This window comes from Mustela erminea, chromosome 8, assembly GCF_009829155.1.
Source record: "Mustela erminea isolate mMusErm1 chromosome 8, mMusErm1.Pri, whole genome shotgun sequence".
Lineage (NCBI taxonomy): Eukaryota > Metazoa > Chordata > Mammalia > Carnivora > Mustelidae > Mustela > Mustela erminea.
In genome coordinates, this window is record NC_045621.1 from 108370878 (window position 1) to 108392222 (window position 21345).

The window sequence follows — 21345 nt, forward strand, 5'->3', positions numbered from 1 at the left end:
CTATTTCACCACTGTCTTGTTTCTTGATAATTTTAGTTATACTTTGCCAGGTCTATGTAAAGAATTTATAAATGGTCTATCTATTAGCTTATGTGGTGTATAACAGTGCATCATCAAATAATATCATCATGAAAAAAGTGAAATTATCAAATTTTTAAAATAGAGTAAACATTGAATAACTCTAGTAATTAATATATATATACACAATTAACAGATTCCATGTCTTCAAAAAGCTTCATGAAATAAAGGTTCAGAGAGCTAAGGTCTAGTCACACATTGAGAAGCTGGTGAATATATTGACAGCAGGTCATTTTTGTATTCCACATCCTACTGGAGACACTGTGAGGGGAGAAGAGCAAAAAGAAGAAAATGGTAATGCTTCTTTGGGTAGGCATGAAGCAAAGTGCTTTCAGACAATTGCCAATATTGTGCTAGCTTCATTCTTACAAGCAGAAAGCAATTGATACATCTCAGAAAACTTGTAGATGGAATTAGTGAAACTGATATTTAGGTTCATGAATCTTAGTAGACATTCTTAGTATAATCTTGAGTATGTTTAGAGGATATGGCAAAGCCATTCACCCTATTCATTCCATGAATGGTTTTCCAGTCTTTTATGCACTTTGATCACCTTGTCTCAATAAATGATTGTTATTTGTTATAGATACAGCTCCTATGGATAATATTTCATTTCTTTGTTAAATTTTTAGTTTTATGGGTGCTTATCTAAGCATATAGAACTATGTGAAAGCCAACCCAATCAACTATTTATTTACTAAAAAATCCACATATTAAGGAAAAACAAGATTTGAAGAAATCATTGAATAAGTTGCAGGTGTTTGCATGTAGAGGACCTCAGAAAAAGAGGGTTTCTTCATTTATTCTACATTCCACCTTTTTTCCTCCATAATGTCAACACTTTCTCTGACAAGGATACTGACAATTGTCTTTGATCAAAGTACTTAAAATAATGTAAAATAAAATTACCTTTGAAACCTTGATGTAATAAACAGCCTACTTTATTCTTTGGAGAGATTTTATAACTATTTGTAGATAGCAAGCAATGATACTCTCCTATTTTCACTAACCAGTGAAGGCCAATGATCAGCTTGAACTAAAATTTAAATGCACTCAGTTCTAACATTGTGCATTTAACTGGCCTATGAAGTCATAGACTAATGAATGATAAAAGAGCTATATATCAGAACTCAGAGCCAGAAGACATAGGAAAACATAGTGTCTTTTAATAGACCCTTTTAAATAGACCCTCACTTATATTAATTGAAGGTTAATACATTCTTTAAATTTCTTGATTACAATACTCCTTATCATTTGGGATAATAGTTATGAAGTTTCTCTCAATACCTGAATACTGAGTTTTGTATATTTAGATAGCAGTGTTCATACCCTAAATTGCAAGTGGTAACTGATAAGCTTTATGGAAGACTGAATGAAACCATCACCATTCAAAAATTACGATCCCTTGTTAAAAAAAAAAAAATAACCAATGAACTTATTCATCCAATATCAGACCAAATTGTTTGTAAATTTCCTGACTTTTTTTTAAAGATTTTAACTTATTTTTTTGACAGAGAGGTCATAAGTAGGCTGAGAAAGAAGGGAAAGCAGGCTCCCCAATGAGCAGAGAACCCAATGAAGAACTCGATCCCAGGACCCTGAGATCATGACCTGAGCCAAAGGCAGAGGCTTAATGCATTGAGTCACCCAGGCACCCCAATTATCTGACTTTCTGATGAACAATCCTCTCTTTTTATTTTCTTTTTTTAAAAAATTTTATTTATTTATTTGACAGAGAGAGAGATCAAGATCACAAGTAGCAGGCAGAGAGATAGAGGGGCAAGCAGGTTCCCTGCTAAGCAGAGAGCCTGATGTGGGGCTCCATCCCGGTATCCTGAGATCATGACTGAACTGGTCAGAGGCTTAGCCCACTGAGCCACCCAGGTGTCCCAAAAATCATCTTTTTAATAAGAACAATATTCCAGAGATCTGAGAGGGAGTAAAAATTTCAAATTAATTTAATAAAGAAGTTTAAGGAGTGCCTGGGAGGCTCAGTCAGTTAAGCATCAGATTCTTAGTTTCAGTTCAGGTCATGATCTCAGCATTGTGAGAGTAAGACTGGCATTAGGCTCCAGGCTCAGTGGAGTCTGCTTAAGATTCTCCTTCTCCTTCTGCCCACCTACACAAATAAATAAATAAATCTAAAACAAACAAATACAAAAACACAAGTTTTATACAACATATAAATCTAAAATTATAGGCTAGCTGTGTTTATCAAGTTGCAAAAAATTTGCAAAATATATGCTAATATCATAGTAACCCATACAAGACAAAATATTAGGTTAATAACAATAATAAAGTCAGCATAAGACATAAACAGCATCTTGAGCATGTAATCAAACAATCAACACTGGGCTCTGAGCTTCACACTTACTATAATATCAATGATTGTAGCTTCCAATTTTATTAATTAGGAAAAGAAGAGCAAATTAATCCTAAATAAATTGAAGGAAAGAAATAATAAAGATAAGAGCAGAAATCAATGGAACAAAAACAGAAATTAGAGTAAGTTGAAAATGCCCAAAAAGGGTCCATTAAGCAAAGATTGATTGTGAAATTACTGTGAGACTGAAAAAGAGAAAGAGTCAAACATGGCCAAAAGCAGGAAAAAAAGAAGGAGGGACATCGTAGACTCTGTGCAAATTAGTACATAAGGAATTATTACTAACAACTCAAATGAGGCAAAGTTGACAACTTAGAGAAACAGACAAGGTTTTGGGTGAGTGGAAACAAGGATAAAAGGCAAAGATTTGATAAAGAACAGATTATAGAACACAGAACAAATCAAGAGCAGCAACAATAGTAATATGAACAAAACTAACAAAATAAATTTGGTTGTTTGAAAATATTGTAAAGGACATATCTCTACTAAGACTGATGGAACAACAAAGCAGAGCAAAAAAAAAAAAGACGTAAATAAATACTAAATGCTAAAAAAGGAAATATTTGAATATGTAAGATACAGTTTAAAATAAGAAAAAATCAATTACTAATTATCAACATATTTTAAAATCTATGAAATAACCACATATTTGGAAACTATTAAATGCCAAAATTTTTGGAAGAAACAGTTAAAAAAGCATTTTATATTATAAGCAAAGATCCATGTGCCATTTAGATTTAGAAAGTTAAAATATTTATTTGATGAAAGTTTGTTAGGGGTGCCTGGGTGGTTCAGTCAGTTAAATGTCTGAGTCTTGGATTTTGGCTCAGGTCACGTCTCATAGTCATGAGATTGAGCCTCACATCTGGCTCCTCACTTAGTGGAGAGTCTGCTTGAGATTCTCTCTCTCCCTCTGCCATCCCTTTAGCCCTCTCCCTTTAACTATAGCTCTCAAATAAAGAAATAAATCTTTTAAGGGAAATTTTGTTAAAAGTGTCTGCTAGATTGAAATAGTAAATTTATGTCAAAGCTAAAATATTCTGATTTTCATTGTTTTTAATATTTTGTTATTGTTTTTGTTTAAAAATCAAGAGGACATGCAGGCAACACATTAAAAAATGTATAGAACTATAATTGTGAGTTAAGTTACTCCTAAATTAATAATAATAATGAACATAACTTTGAAATATCAGTACTCCTACACCACCCATTTTTATTAATTTTTATGATTTTATGAAATGTAAATTTTAAACAAAATTTAAATAATAGGTATAGGCATGGTTTTATCATAAAACAATTTTTCTGCTATAGGGTCCTCAACTCTCTTAAAAGGTAAACATGTAAGAAAATCTGCCACTTACATAAGATAAAATAATAGAGTTGAGTTTGGCTAACTTGGTGTCCTCACTAATTTATTAGATAACCAAATCTCTTCACTTAATGCAAAAGTTTATTAATTTGTGTTTCTTAATCACCCACCAAGACATTTATAAACCAGAGCCTGAAAATCACTTTTTAGTTACAAGACTATTGTTTTATATTTCTTATTAACTAAATAATTTTTTCTTTATTTTTTTAAGATTTTATTTATTTATTTGACAGAGAGAGAGATTACAAGTAAGTAGAGAGGCAGGCAGAGAGAGAGGGGAAGCAGGCTCCCTCCTGAGCAGAGAGCCTGATGTGGGGCTCGATCCCAAGACCCTGAGACCATGCATAACCTGAGTTGAAGGCAGAGGCTTGACCCATTTTCTTTAAAATTTTCTTTAAATACGTTTCTTTAATAATTTTCTTTAAACACATTAAATGATTTTCTTTAAACACATTAAAATATCAATAGATGATGGATAAATTATTGATAAGTTATAAAAATAGGCAATACAGTTTAAGAGTAAGGTAACTCTAAGGCACTAAGCCTTTGGGGTTTTTCTTAACCCTATTACATTTCGGATGCAATCACTTTCTAGAAGTTTATTCTAATCATTCTCCGTGTTCTTTCTATGTTTTTGATTCTCTCTGTCTCTCTCTCTCTCTATATATATATATATATACACATACACACACACATATACACACATTTTACTTATATATGTACATATACATAAATCATTTAATTTCCAATATAAAAATGATATGTTATATTTTAAAAATTTATTTTGATGAATTATGCTGCATTTTCATCTATGAGTTTAAATTTCTCAACAAGAGATTTTTTTTTTCTTTTCTTTTTTTTTTTTTTTAAAGATTTTATTTATTTATTTGAGAGAGAGAGACAGTGAGAGAGAACATGAGCGAGGAGGTCAGAGGGAGAAGCAGACTCCCCATGGAGCTGGGAGCCCGATGTGGGACTCGATCCCGGGACTCCAGGATCATGACCTGAGCTGAAGGCAGTCGTCCAACCAACTGAGCCACCCAGGCGCCCATCAACAAGAGATTTATTAATACAACTTTAGAACATAGTTGTTAAATTTTGTTCCAAGATAATTCCTTTCTGTTGTAGTAAGTGGTGTTTTAAAAATCACAGTTTCTATATTTGGCTTTTTATATAAATGAATTGATATTTATGTTATGATACTGAACCTAACACACTAGCTAAACTCTCTTATCATTTCTAGAGATTTTCTGCAGTCTTGTGGTTTCCCTTATGAACTAAAATCCATTAGGAATAAGGAATGTTCAGGTTAATCTTTTCCAATTTATATTTTTTCTCCCTTCCTATCCTCCCTTTCTCCCTTCCTCCTTCTGCAGCAAAATAACCAACTGCTAAGGTTTTATCTTCTATACACTCTGTATTTTAGAATTAATACATATTTCTGGTCCTTATTGGTCTTATATAGAATGAAATAAAATTATCTGGCTTATTACCTAGACTGTTTTTTATGGGGAGCAAGTGAGTATAGACAGATAGATAGATACATAGATGAGTAGACACTGTGAACGCCATGAAGTATTCAACAAAAGTGACTTATAATTTAAATTTTTAAGACACACAGCACCTGATTTTCTAGACTACATTATTTGAAGTCTAATCCATGTATATTTCATTTTATTGTACTCCTTTATTGCACTTCACAGAAATATGTTTTTTTACAAATTAAATGTTCGTGGCAACTCCACATTTGAGCGAGTTTATTGATGTGATTTTTTTCAAATGCGTTTGCTCACTTCATGTCTGTGTCTTATACTGGTAATTTTTTCAACATTTCAAACTTTTCCATTATTATTATTTTTGTTTTGGTGATCTGTTATCACAGATCCTTAATTTTACTCTTGTAATTGTTTAGGGGTACCACAAAGTGTGCCCACATATTATGGCAAACTTAATCCATTGTGTGTTCTGGCTGCTCCACTGACTGGCCTTTCCACCATCTCTCTCCTTGGGCCTCCTTATTTCCTGAGATACAACAATATTGAGATTAGGCCAGGTAATAACTTTACCACAAACTCTACATATTCAAGTGAAATGAAGATTTGCACATTTCTCACTTTTTTCATTTTTTTAAACATCTTTCACTTTAAATAAAAGCTAGAAATGATTAAGTCTAATGAAGAAGACAAATGGAATGCTGAGATAGGCCAAGTGATTTTGAATTATACTTCCCAGATGGCTTGTGATGTTGAACATTTTTTCATGTGTCTATGGGCCATTTGTATGTCTTCTTTGGAAAAATGTCTATTCATGTCTTCTGCCCATTTCTTGACTGGATTATTTTTTGGGTGTTGAATTTGGTAAGTTCTTTATAGATCTTGGCTACCAACTCTTTATCAGAAATGTCACTTGCAAAAATCTTCTACCATTCCATACCTTGCCTTTTGGTTTTGTTGATTCTTTCCTTCCAGCTAAGATGATTAATGAAGATAGCTACACTAAACAACAGATTATCAATATAAAAAAAAGCTTCTGTTGGAAGATGCCATCTAGGACTTTCATTGCTAGTGAGGGGAAGCCAATGCCTGGTTTCACAGTTTCAAAGAACATGTTGACCCTTTTATTAGGGAGTAATGCAGCTAGTCACTTTAAGTTGAGACTACTGCTCATTTATCATTCTGAAAATCAGGGTCCAAGGAATTATGTTCAATCTACTCTGCCTGTGCTATGTAAATAAAACAGTAAAGCCTGAATGACCAGGCATCTGTTTACAATGTCATGGTTTGCTGACTATTTTAAGCCCATTTAAAAAAAAAAATAGCATATAATGTATTATTAGCCCAGGGGTACAGGTCTGTGAATCGCCAGGTTTACACACTTCACAGCACTCACCATAACACATACCTTCCCCAATGTCCATAACCCCACCACCCTCTCCGTAACCCCTATCCCCGGCCACCCTCAGTTTGTTTTGTGACATTAAGAGTCTCTTATGGTTTGTCTCCCCCCCCCATCCCATTGTTTCACTTATTCTTTTCCTACCTCCCAAACCCCTGACGTTGCATCTCCACTTCCTAATATCAGGGAGATCATATGATAGTTGTCTTCCTCCAATTGACTATTTTGCTAAGCATAACACCCTCTAGTTCCATCCATGTTGTTGCAAATGGCAAGATTTCATTTCTTTTGATGGCTGCATAGTATTCCATTGTGTATATATATCACATCTTCTTTATCCATTCATCTGTTAATGGACATCTAGGTTCTTTAAATAGTTTGGTTATTGTAGACATTGCTGCTATAAACATTAGGGTGCATGTGCTCTTTCAGATCACTACAGTTGTATGTTTAGAGTAAATACCCAGTAGTGCAATTGGTGGGTTATAGGGTAGCTCTATTTTCAACTTTTTGAGGAACCTCCATGCTGTTTTCCAGAGTGGTTGTGCCAGCTTGCATTCCCACCAACAGTGTAGGAAGGTTCCCCTTTCTCCGCATCCTCGCCAGCATTTGTCATTTCCTGACTTGTTAATTTTAGCCATTCTGTGTGAGGTGGTGTCTCATTGTGGTTTTGATTTGTATTTCCCTGCTGCCGAGTCATGTGGAGCACTTTTTCATGTGTTTGTTGGCCATCTGGATGTCTTCTTTGCAGAAATGTCTATTCATGTCTTCTGCCCATTTCTTGATTGGATTATTTGTATTTGGGTGTTGAGTTTGCTAAGCTCTTTATAGATTCTGGACACTAGCTCTTTATCTGATATGTCATTTGCAAATATCTTCTTCCATTGTTTCAGTTGTATTTTGGTTGTGTTAACTTTTTCCTTTGCTGTGAAAAAGCTTTTGATCTTGAAGAAGTCCTAATAGCTCATTTTTACCCTTGCTTCCCCTGCCTTTGGCAATGTTCCTGGGAAGAAGTTGCTGCGGCTAAGGTTGAAGAGGTTGCTGCCTGTGTGGTACTCAAGGATTTTGGTGGATTCCTTTCTCATATTGAGGTCCTTCATCCATTTTGAGTCTATTTTCATGTGTGGTATAAGGAAATTGTCCAGTTTCATTTTTCTGCATGTGACTGTCCAATTTTCCCAACACCATTTGTTGAAGATATTGTCTTTATTCCATTGAACACTATTTCCTGCTTTGTCGAAGATTAGTTGACCATAGAGTTGAGGGTTTATTTCTGGGCTCCCTATTCTGTTCTATTGATCTATGTGTCTGTTTTTGTGCCAATACCATACTGTCTTGATGATGACAATTTTGTAATAGAGCTTGAAGTCTGGAATTGTGATGTCACCAACTTTGGATTTTTTTTCCAATATTCAAGGTCTTTTCTGATTCCATATAAATTTTAGGATTAAAATTATAAATTTTAGGATTAAAATTCTTCCATTTTCTGAAAAAAAGGTGAGATTTTGATAGGAATGCATTAAATGTGTAGATTGCTTTAGGTAGCATAGACATTTCCATAATATTTGTTCTTCCAATCCATGAGCATGGAACACTTTTCCATTTCTTCATGTCTTCCTCCATTTCTTTCATGAGTACTTTACAGATTTCTGAGTATAGATTCTTTGCCTCTTTGGTTAGGTTTATTCCTAGGTATCTTATGGTTTTGGGTGCAATTTTAAATGGGACTCACTCCTTAATTTCTCTTTCTTCTGTCTTGTTGTTGGTGTAAAGATATGCAACTGATTTCTGTGCACTGATTTTATATCCTGACATTTTATTGAATTCCTGCACAAGTTCTAGCAGATTTGGAGTAGAGCATTTTGGGTTTTTCACATATAGTATCATATCACCTGCAAAGAGTGATAGTATTACTTCTTCTTTGCTGCTTTGGATTCCTTTAATTTCTTTTTGTTGTCTGATTTCTGAGGCTAGGACTTCTAGTACTGTGTTGAACAGCAGTGGTGATAATGGACATCCTTGCGATGTTCCTGACCTTAGCAGAAAAGCTTTGTTTTTCTCCATTGAGAATGATATTCATGGTGGGTGTTTCATAGATGGCTTTGATGATATTGAGGTATATACCCTCTGTCCCTACACTTTGCAGAGTTTTGATCAGGAAAAGATGCTGTACTTTTTCAAATGCTTTTTCAGCATCTATAGAGAGTATCATATGGTTCTTATTCTTTTTTTTATTAATGTACTGTATCACATTGATTGATTTGTGGATGTTGAACCAAAATTGCAGCCCTGGAATAAATTGCACTTGGTTGTGGTGAACAATCCATTTTATGTACTCTTGGATCCTACTGGCTAGTATTTTGGTGAGAATTTTTGCATCTGTGTTCATCAAGGATATTGGTCTGTAATTCTCTTTTTCGATAGGATCCTTGTCTGGTTTTGAGATCAAGGTAATGCTGGCCTCATAAAATGAGTTTGGAAGTTTTCCTTCCATTTCTATTTTTTGGAACAGTTTCAGGAGAATGGGAATTAATTCTTCTTTAAATGTTTAGTAGAATTCCCCTGGGAAGCTGTCTGGCCCTGGGTTCTTGTTTGTTGGTAGATTTTTGATGACTGCTTCAATCTCCTTAATGGCTATGGTTCTGTTCAGGTTTTCTGTTTCTTCCTGGTTCAGTTGTGGTAGTTTATATGTCTCTAGGAATGCATCTATTTCTTCCAGATTGTCAGATTTGCTGTTGTAGAGTTGCTCATAATATGTTCTTATAATTGTTTGCATTTTGTTAGTGTTGATTATGATATTTCTCTTTCATTCATGATTTTATTTATTTGGGTCCTTTCTCTTTTTTTTTGATAAGTCTGGCCAGGAGTATTAATTCTTTCAAAGAACTAGCACCCAGTTTCATTGATTTGTTCTATTGTTTTATTGTTTGTTTGTTTGTTTTGTTTTGTTTTTTGTCTTTTTTTTATTTCATTTATTTCTGTTTAGGCTTTCTTTTTTGTTCTTTCTCCAGTTCCTTTAAGTGTAGGGTTTTTGAGACCTTTGAGGCCTTTCTTGTTTCTTGAGAAAGGCTTGGGTTTTCCTCTCAGGACTGCCTTTGCTGTGTCCCATGTATTTTGAATCATTGTATTTTAAATATTATTTGTTTACATGATTTTTTTCAGTTCTTCTTTAATTTCCTGATTGACCCATTCATTCTTCAGAAGGATGCTCTTTAGTTTCCACGTATTTGGATTCTTTCCAAATACAAATGCTCTTTAGTTTCCATGTATTTGGATTCTTTACTTTTGTGATTGAGTTCTAACTTCAGAGCATTGTGGTCTGAAAGTATGCAGCAAATGATCCCAATCTTTTGATATCAGTTGATACCTGATTTGTAACCCAAGATGTAATATATTCTGGAGAATGTTCCATGTGCATTAGAGAAGAATGTGTATTCTGTTTCTTTGGGATGGAATGTTCTGAATATATCTGTGATGTCCATCTGGTCCATTGTGTCATTTAAGGTCTTTATTTCCTTGTTGATCTTTTGCTTGGATGATATGTACATTTCATTGAGAGGAGTGTTAAAGCCCCCTACTATGATTGTATTATTGTCTATGTGTTTCTTTGATTTTGTTATTAATTGGTTTATGTAGTTGGCTGCTCCCATGTTAGGGGCATAGATATTTAAAACTGTTTGATGTTCTTTTTGGACAGACCCTTTGAGTATGATATAATGTCCTTTCTCATCTCTTTCTACAGTCTTTGGCTTAAAATCTAATTGATCTGATATAAGGACTCCCACTGCAGCTTTTTTTGGATGTCCATTAGTATGGTAAATTGTTTTCCACCTCCTCACTTTAAATCTGGAGTTGTCTTTGGGTCTAAAATGAGTTTCTTGTTGGCAGCATACTGATGGGTTTTGTTTTTTTATCCATTCTGATACCCTGTATCTTTTGATTGGGGCACTTAGCCCATTTTCATTCAGGGTAACTATTGAGATACATAAATATAGTGCCATTGTATTGCCTGTCAGGTGACTGTTACTGTATATTGTCTCTGTTTCTTTCTGAACTACTACTTTTAGGCTCTCTCTTTACTTAGAGGACCCCTTTCAATATTTCCTGGGCAGCCAGTTTGGTGTTTACAAATTCTTTTAGTTTTTGTTTGTCCTGGAACCTTTTTATCTCTCCTTCTACTTTTAATGATAGCTTAGCTGGGTATAGTATTCTTGGCTGCATGTTTTTCTCACTTAGTGCTTTGAATATATCATGCCAGTTCTTTCTGGCCTACCAGGTCTTTGTGGATAAATCTGCTACCAAACTTATATTTTTCCATTGTATGTTACAGACTTCTTATCCTGGGTTGCTTTCAGGATTTTCTCTTTGTCACTAAGACTTGTGAATTTTACTGTTAGATGATGGGATGTGGACTTTTTCTTATTGATTTTGAGGGGGATCCTCTGCACCTCCTGGGTTTTGATGCTTGCTCTCTTTGCCATATTACAGAAATTATCTGCAATAATTCTCTACAATATACCTTCTGTTCCCCTCTCTCTTTCTTCTTCTTCTGGAAACCCAATTATTCTAATGTTTTGTCTTATGGTATCACTTATCTATCAAATTCTCCCCTTGTGGTCCAATATATGTTTGTCTCTCTTTTGCTCAACTTCTTTATTCTCTATCATTTGGTCTTCTATATCTCTAATTCTCTCTTCTGCCTCATTTATCCTAGCAGTAAGAGCCTCTAGTTTTGATTGCACCTCACTAATAGCTTTTTTTATTTCAACTTAGTTAGATTTTAGTTCTTTAATTTCTCCAGAAAGGGCTTCTATTTCTCCAGACAGGGTTTCTCTAATATCTTCCATGCCTTTGTCGAGCCTGGCTGGCACCTGGAGAATCGTCATTCTGAACTCTAGATCTGTCATATTACCTATGTCCACATTGATTAGGTCCCTGGCCTTTGTTACTGCCTCTTGTTCTTTCTTTCTTTCTTTCTTTTCTTTTCTTTTCTTTTTTTTTTGTGGTGAGTTTTTCCGCCTTGTCATTTTATCCAGATAAGAATATATGAAGGAGCGAATAAAATACTAACAGGGTGGCAAAGACCCCAATAAAATGTGCTTTAACCAAATCAGAAGAGACCCCAAATCATGGGGGGGAACAGGGGGTAAAAAGAAGTTCAGAAAAAAAATTTTAAAAAGAAGAAAAAATATAAAGAAAAAATATAAGAAAGGAAATATATATGTATTAGACTAGTGAATAAAACAGGGTCACTCATTTAATTTTGGGAGTATTTTGGTCTCCTAGAAGAAACTACCTCCCAAAATTTTAAAGGATGTAGAACTTATATAAGGGTAAACATGATGAAGGGATGGAATATGACTATAAAGATGATTTTCTTTTTAAATTTCTAAAATAGAGTTGATAAGATAAGTTGGTTGGGAGAATAAAGAAAAAGAAAGTGGAGAGAATTTGCTGAAGCTGGAGACTACAACAAAGCCTTGTGCTAGATTTAGGGTATATTTTGATCTATTAGAAGAAGTTGTATCCCAATTTTTTTTTAGAATAAAAAGCCCTATGTGTATACAAAAAATAAAGTTAGATAAAATGAAGGATAAAATATGACTATAATAATGAAGTTCCAAAAAATATTTTTTAAAGATAGTATTAAGATAAACTAGTTAAAAAACGATGAAAAAGGAAAGGGCAAGAGTTAAAAAAAAAGAAGGAAAAGAAAAAAATAAAATTAAAAAAAGTAATTAATTTTGCAAGACTAAAAATCATGGGGAGAAAGCCATGAATTCCATCCTTTGCTTTCTCCTCCTCTGGAATTCCATTGTTCTTCTTGGTAAGTGAACTTGGTCATGGCTGGATTTCTTACTGATCTTCTTGGGGAGGGGCTTGTTGTAGTGATTCTCAAGTGTCTTTGCCCGAGGAGGAATTGTGCCTCCTTACCAGGGGCAAGGCTAAGTAATTCACTCGGGTTCGCTTTTGGGAGCTTTGGTTCCCTGAACGCTTTCTGTAGAGTTCCGGAGGATGGAAATGAAAATGGTGGCCTCCCAGGGCTCCTGTGTGGCTCAGTGGGTTAAAGCCTCTGTCTTTGGCTTAAGTCATGATCCCAGGGTCCTGAGATCGAGCCCCACATCAGGCTCTCTGCTCGGTGGAGAGCCTGTTTCCTCCTCTCTCTCTGCCTGCTACTCTGACTACTTGTGACCTCTGTCTGTGAAATACGTAAAGAAAACCTTAAAAAAAAAACAAAAAAGAAAAAAAAGAAAATGGCGGTCTCCTAATCTCTGGCCGAGAGGAGCCAAGAGCTCAGAGCTGCACTCCTCAGTGCGCCCTCAGATAAAAGCTTTCAGTCTCTCCTGTCTCCCTGGCCTCTGACTGCATTGCAAGGTCACCCAGCCTGTGACCAAATGTCTCTTGTTGGGCCCCAAGAGGCTAAGATGGCACCGGGTGGCCTTCTCTTCCGGATCGGGAACCCACATGGCCGACCACAAAGGCGCCAAAGTGGCGGTTTCGGTTTCCCATCAGTTTCGTTTCCCGCGAGTCTCCACCCCCTGCAGGGCGTGTCTCTCCCAACTCCCGCCGATACGGCACATCCCCATTGGCCCCCACTTTGCTGACCTCACTTCCCTTCCCTCACCCCATATAAGCCGCTGCCCTGCTCAATAAAGCGAGATCCTGCTTCGACAGACCTCCCGAGCCCGGTGTCTTCTGTGGGTGCGTTCCGGGTTCGCGACACTCGCCATCCCGCTCAGCCCCAAGGAGAGGCCTCCGGCTGGCCCGGGCGCCTCCTCCCCTCGGCGGGGAGACCAACAGTCTCTGTCTCTGGCACACAGCCCCGCTGGGAGTCTCTGAACCCCACAGATCCCTGCACTTTTCCAAGGGAGTATCTTCGGGTCTTGTGGGGTCCCCACTCACAGAGCAGTGGACTGTTCCATGGATCACAATTTAAGGTAACCCCGAGTTGAGAGCTCATTCCTTGGCTCTGTCTCTGTAGCTGGCTTCCCTGCTCTAATACTGTGGGCTCTGTGACCCTCAGACATCCCTGATCCTTCTCTGACCCTGTGGGACCTGAGACCACACTGTCCCCACGTGGGCTTCACCCCAGTTTAGCCTCTGGATGATGTCTGTCAGTGGACCAGACTTTTAAAAGTTCTGATTTTGTGCTCCCTTGCCCCACTGCTTGCCAGGAGCTGGCTCCTTCCTCCGTGGTCTATCTTCTTGTTGCTTTTGATTCACTTCTCCATCAGTCCTACCTTTCAGAAAGTGGTCGATTTTCTGTTTCTAGAATTGCTACTCTTCTTCTCTTTGATCTCCTGTTGGATTTGTAGGTGTTCAGAATGGTTTGATAAGCTATCTAGCTGATCTCCTGCTACCTGATGTCATCTCAGCCTACTACTTCTCCACCATCTTCTATTTTAAGCCCATTTTTGAGACCTACTGCTCATTTAAAAAAAAAAATACAAAAAACAAACAAACAAAAAAAACCATCTCTTAGTCATATAATTGCCCCCTAACAATCCACTGGGTCACCCAAGATCTCTAAAGGAACTGTACAATGAGATTTATGTTATTTTCAAGCCTGCTAAAACAACATCCATTCTGCATTTCATAGATCAAGGAGTAAGTTTGATGTTTAATTCTTATTACTTAAGGGACTCACTTTTTTAAAGAATCTAGATGCCAAAGATAGGAATTCCTCTGAAAGATATGGCAAAATAAATTTAAAAACCTCTGGAAAGTATGTATAATTCTAAATGCCATTAAGAGCATTTGTGATTCATGGGAAGAGGTCAAAATATCAACATTAACAGAAGTTTGAAAGAAGTTGATCCCGTCCCCAATGGGTAATTTGAGGAGATCAGGACTTCAGTGATAGAAGTAACTTCAGATGTGGTGGAAAATCAAGAGAACAAGAATTAGAAGTGGGGCCTGATGATGTCACTAAATTGCTATGTTCTCCTGATAAAACTTGAATGGATGAGGAATTTCTTCTTAAGGATGAGCAAAGAAAGTAGTTTCTTGAGGGGAAAACTACTCCCAGTGAGGATGCTATAAAGATTGACAACAAAGGATGAATATTATATACTTAGTTCATAAATCAGTGGCAGGATTTGAGATGATTCTCTCAATTCTACTATGGGTAAAATGTTGTCAAACACCATCACATGCTACAGAGAAATTGTTTATGAAAGGAAGAGTCAATCAATGCAGCAAATGTCATTGTCATTTTAAGAAATTGCCACAGCCACCCCACCTTCAGCAATCACCACCCTGATCAGTCAACAGTTACCAACATCCAGATAAGATCTTTTATCAGCACAAAGATTATAATTTGCTAAAAAATTAGTGATGATTGGCATTCTTAAGCCATAAAGTATTTTTAAATTAAGGTATGTGCATTATTTTTTCAGAGATAATCCTATTGAACATGTAACAGAATACAGTATAGTGTAAACATAACCTTCATGGAAGTTACAAGAAAACAAAAAAATTCATCTGACTCACTTTATTTCAGTATTCACTTTATTGCAGTGGTCTGGAGCTAAACATGCAATTTCTCTGAAGTATGCCTATGTATGTTTAAGTAAATATATGACACAGTTTCTTATTTAAGTTAATCTCCTGATTACTAATTACAAACACATTTCAGATTCTTCCACCTTTTTTATTAAGTTCTGGTCTCACCTTTCTATATCCTATCAAACTATTTGGCTAGCTTTTTTTTTTTTTCCATTTCAATTAGTGTACAGTGTTATGTTAGTTTCAGGCATACAATATAGTGATTCAAACTTTCCATGCCAGTGCTCATCACAGGTGCCCTCCTTAATCCCCATCACATATTTAACACATCCTCCCCCTCACCTCTAGTGACCATTAGTTTGTTTTCTGTCATTAAAAGTCTGTTTCAAACTACTATTGTGTACATATTTCCTTTGTATATTTTAGTAATACATTATATACTTGTGCATTTTATTAAATAAATGGATGAATTTTGAAGAATATTTGTATGATTTTTGGATTTAAATGATTATACTTTGTTAGGGTAGGAACATCATTCTGTTCACTGTTCAAGTCTCAGTCCTGGAACCTAGTAGGTGCTCAATAAACGTTTCTTGAAACTTTTAATAGAAATTCCCTTTTCCTGTTTAGGTATTTATTTCTTCAAGTCAAGATTTCAAATCAAGAAAGCTGCTAACAAAAGCTTACCACAAAAAACATTCAACTTTGACTCATTAGGACAGGATCTGAGAAAAAATCAATATTAGCAAAAAGAATATAAATATTATGATGTAGTTGATTATGAGATAATATAGTGAGTTGTGAGAAAATACAAATCATTTCAATAAAGTATAATAATCCACAAGGATTTTATGGTGGCTTTTAAACTAGTGAAAAGTTGGTTGAGGGAACTTCATCGAAGACAATGGGAAATTAAGAAAGCCCTGTAGGAGACACTTTTGGTTGTTGTAACACTCACAAAGTATTTTTCAGATATAAAGTGCTTTGAGTCTGTTTGCCTGCTTCCCAGACTCACATCCCTTCACCTGACAAACATCAAATATAAAATGTTTGCAACAATGGATAATAATATAGGTGTAAAACAAATAAGATGCAAAACAGACTAAACTGTCAACTAAGGGAAATTAAAATAAACTAGCATATATATTTTGAAAGAAAAATAAATTATTGAAATTATTGAATGTTACTATATGCTAATTACTGTTCTAATTGCTATTCTTGTATCAATTATTTTAATCCTCAATAAAGAAGGTACTACTGTATGCCCTTACGAAGATGAGTGAATTAAGGCACAGAGTAGTTAAAGACAATGTGGCTCACAGAGTTTGTAAGAGGGAAAGTCTGGATTTCATTTTATACTGCTCTATTACAAAGGTGGAGACTTCATCCTTACTCTATACTCCTTCTCAACAGCAAACACTTCATGTATGCCCATCACATTTAAAATTGTGTTAGGAGGGCCACCTGGGTAGCTCAGTGGGTTAAAGTCTCTGCCTTCAGCTCAGGTCATGATCCCAGCGTCCTGGGATCGAGCCCCGCATCAGGCTCTCTGCTCAGCAGGGAGCCTGCTTTCCCTTCTCTCTCTGCCTGCTTGTGATCTCTCCTCTCTCTGTCAAATAAATACAAGTCTTTCAAAAAAATAAAAATACAATAAAATAAAATTTTGCTAGGGAACCAGATCAGAGGAAATAGACCTGTGTGATATTCCAGACATCAGTGTTTGCAGGAGCCAGGCAGAAAATTGTAATGAATGGCACATACTATCATGAACTGGAAAACACAAGAGCATACTCAGTGGGAAAGTCACTCTTCCTAGCTACCCCAGTATTTTTTGTATAAATCAGCTCCAGTGTTACCAGATATTGTGGTTTGAGAAATTAAAATGGTAATACGGGATTATTTGTGGAATACAGTTACTTTTATGTTATTATATAGAGGATATTCACTGTCTATTAAAAGACTTCCATTGTAACAAAGTTTGGAAAGGCACATTAGCTACCCAGTTATGCCAGAAAACTCACCATAAAACTACTCTTCTCTTTCATAGTTAAATTGTCAAGACAATAGTATTGTAATAGGAATAAGGGGAAATGTGGTTGCTATACTTGTGGTGAAGTTAGCATAATGTATAAACTTGTCAAATCACGAAGTTGTATACCTGAAACTAATGTAACATTGTGTGTCAACTATATTTTAAAAACAAAACCAAAACAAACAAAAAACATTGGCAAACAGAGATACTGAATAATGCCATCTTGCCTGGAGAGTGAAAGAAAGAAAAAAAAGGGGCGCCTGGGTGGTTCAGTAGGTTAAGCCACTGCCTTCAGCTCAGGTCATGATCTCAGGGTCCTGGGATCGAGTCCCGCATCGGGCTCTCTGCTCGGCAGGGAGCCTGCTTTCTCCTCTCTCTCTGCCTGCCTCTCTGCCTACTTGTGATCTCTCTCTGTCAAATAAATAAATAAAATCTTAAATATATATATATATATATATATATATAAAATGTATGGTTGAAATATATATGTGTGAGTGTGTATATATATATATATATATATCCATAAATTGCCACTCTGCCTAGGAGAGGTCTTTTAATGAAATGTCCAGAGTTGTCAGTGTTAATGGGTACTCCATTACTATATGGTGCCACCCTTCTCCTTATGGTGGAGAAAGAAATTTTCTCAATTTTCTCAATTCTACCCATACCTAGAATTCTGAGGTCACATTATACTTCAATCTAAGTTTCTAAGAATGCCAGGGAGCACTTAGAATTTCCCGGTTTCTACAGTGAGTTGACAACTTCCATAATGACAGCTTCGGGGTGGGATTTTGGAGACATGACTTGCTTTGGTCAAAGTTAATTCCCATTCAAGTCAATTCACATGTAGAGCTTGTTTCTTGTCAAAAATATTTTCCTCAGCCATCAATTCATAAATATATGCGCCTAATATCTTCTTCTAAGTAGCTTTAATTCATGCTTCAAATTTAGATTTTTCCATAAACATGGGATTTGCTTTTGTCTGGGATAGGAGACAGAAATCTATTTTAAAGTTTTCCACAAGAATGGCCACACAGTCCAGCATTGTTCATTGACTAGGTCACCCACTCTGCTTTCCCCATGATTTCTAAATATCTGTCTGTCATACAGTATTTCTCTATATAGATATATATATTATTATTAATCATATATAATAATTATATAGTATTATTATATACTATATATTATATAATATTATTATTTTATACTTTATGATTAATTTGTTTATTCATTATTTATATTTATTTGATATATATGTAATAATTTAATAATAAAATAAAATATATTTATTTATATTTTGTATATATAATATATATGCCAACTATAATATAATGCCAGCTATAGATAATGTATATAATGCCATGTATATAATATAATAATATTATATATTATATATAAATACATAAAGTCTATAAAATATATAGACTTCTGGCTTATAGAAAGTAACAGAGCTCCAGAGTAGATACCATATATATATATATGGTATACTTATTACCGTATTATATAATATTTATCATATAATTATATTATACTATTATATAATTATATGGTTATATTATATTATTATATATTATACTATATAATAAATATCATTATCACTATAATAGTAAATATATCATTTTAATAATATAATATTTTATTATATTATTAAATACAATATTTAATAAACAAATATTATCAATATACATTATTTTAATAATAAATATATTATCAATATATCATATTAATGTGTGTAAATTATTATTTAATTTATTTATTCATTAAATTTTTATTTATTTATATTTTATATTATTTATATTCATTTATTAAAATAAATATATTATTAATATATTATATTAATATATAATAAATATAGATGTGATAAATATTAGAAATAATATTTATAAATATTATAATAGATATTATAAATAATATTATTTATAGAAATAAATATTATGCATATTACTGTATTATATGATATTTATCATATAATTATATATCATACTATTATATAATTATATGGTTATATTATATTATAATATATATTATGATTATATAATATATAATATGATAAATATCATATAATACAGTAATATGTATACCATATATATATATGGTATCTATTTTGGAGCTCTGTTATTTTCTCTAAGCCAATCTCACTTTAAGTGATAAAATTCCTTGTAAATGCTGCTTTAGCTTTGCCCCACAATTTTTTAGATAAAGTTTATCTTTTAATTACTACCAGTTCTAAACATTTTTGAAATGCTATTATTTATTCTACTTTAACATTCTAATTTTCAGAACTAAAGGATTTTTTTTTTAATCTCCAGAAATTTTAAGATTTTTTACCTTTTTATTTTATTTCTTTTGCTATGCTCCTTCTAATATAATTACATTGTTCTTGAAAATAGGTTATTACAAAGATTATTATCATATTGAGGGCACTTATTATGAATGAAATGAGAGTACCATTAATAGCCATGTCAAGATAACCATCATATATTGGAATTACATAAGTATGTCCATGTGTTCCAGGGCTTTTATTGAAAAGACTATCTATGCTCCATTGTGTTGTCTTTGCTCCTTTGTGAAAGATCAGTTGACTGTATTTATGTGGCTTTATTTCTGGGTTTTCTGTGGGTTTTTCCATGGTCTGGTTGTCTATCCTTCTGCTAATATCACATTTGATTACTGTCTTTTTATTATTGTAAGTCTTGAAAGCAGGGAGTGTGAGTCCTCCAATTTTATTCTTCTCTTTTGATATGGTATTGACTGTTCTTTGTCTTTTGCCTCTCCATATAACTTTGAGGATCAGTGTGTTGATATCCACAAAACATATTGCAGGGATTTTGAGTGGTACTGTTGCATCTATAAATCAAGTAGGGAAGAACTGACATTTTTACACCATTGAGTCTTTGCATTCATGAACATGGAAGAGCTCTCCATTCATCTAGTTATTTTTTCATTTCACTCACCTGGGATTTGTAGTTTTTCTCATATAGATCTCATATATATTTTATTAGGTTCATACCAAATTATGCTAATTTTGCTTGCTAATGTAAATGACATTTTTTTTTTTAATTTCAAATTCCACATGTTCATTGTTCCTATCTAGTAAAGTGATTGGCTTTTTATATAAATCTTGGATCTTGCAAACTTGCTAAATTTGTCTATTGGTTCCAGGAGTTTTTGTCAGTTATTCTGAAATTTTCACATAGACAATCATGCCATCTGTGAACAAAGACAGTTTCTTTTCTTTCTTCCCAGTCAGTATACCTTTTCATTCCATTTCTTGCCCCCTCTCTTTTCTTTTCATTAGTGAGAACTTTCGATATTATGTTGAAATGTTATGAAAGGAGATCCCTGCCTCTAACCTATTTTAGTAGGAAATGAATGCTTACCTCATCAATAAGCATAATATTAGCTGTAGTACTTTCTTGTTTTTTTTTTCTTTTTCTTTTAATTGTGAATAGTCTTTGTCAAGTTGAGAAATTTCCACTCTATGCCCAGTTTAGTGAGAGTTTTTATCATGAATGGGTGTTGGATTTTATTAAATGTTTTTTTCCCATATTTATTGATATAATCATGTGATTTTTCTTTTTTAGTTTGTAGATGTGATGGATTATAGTAATTGAACAAATCTGGTTTATCTGGAGGTATGTCCCACTTGTTTGTGGTATATTATTATTTTATACATTGTTAGATTTGGTTTGCTGACATTTTGTTGGGGATTTTGCATCTATGTTTATTCATGAAAAATATTGGTCAGTAGTTTTCTTGTATTGTCTTTGCCTGGTTTTGATGTTAGGACAATGCCGTCATCATAGAATGTGTTAGAAAGTATTCCCCTTGCATTTTCCTCCAAAATAAACTATAAAGAATTGGCATAATTTCTTCCTTAAATATTTGGTATTATTTGCCATTGAACCCATCTGGGTCTTCTGTTTTTTTGTTTAGGAAGATTACTAATTATTGACCCAACTTATTTAATAGACATAAGCCCGCTCAGATTTTCTATATATTACTGTGTGAGTTATGGTATATTGTGTCTTTCAAGTAATTGGACCCTTTTATCCAGGTTATAAAATTTGTGGACAAAGA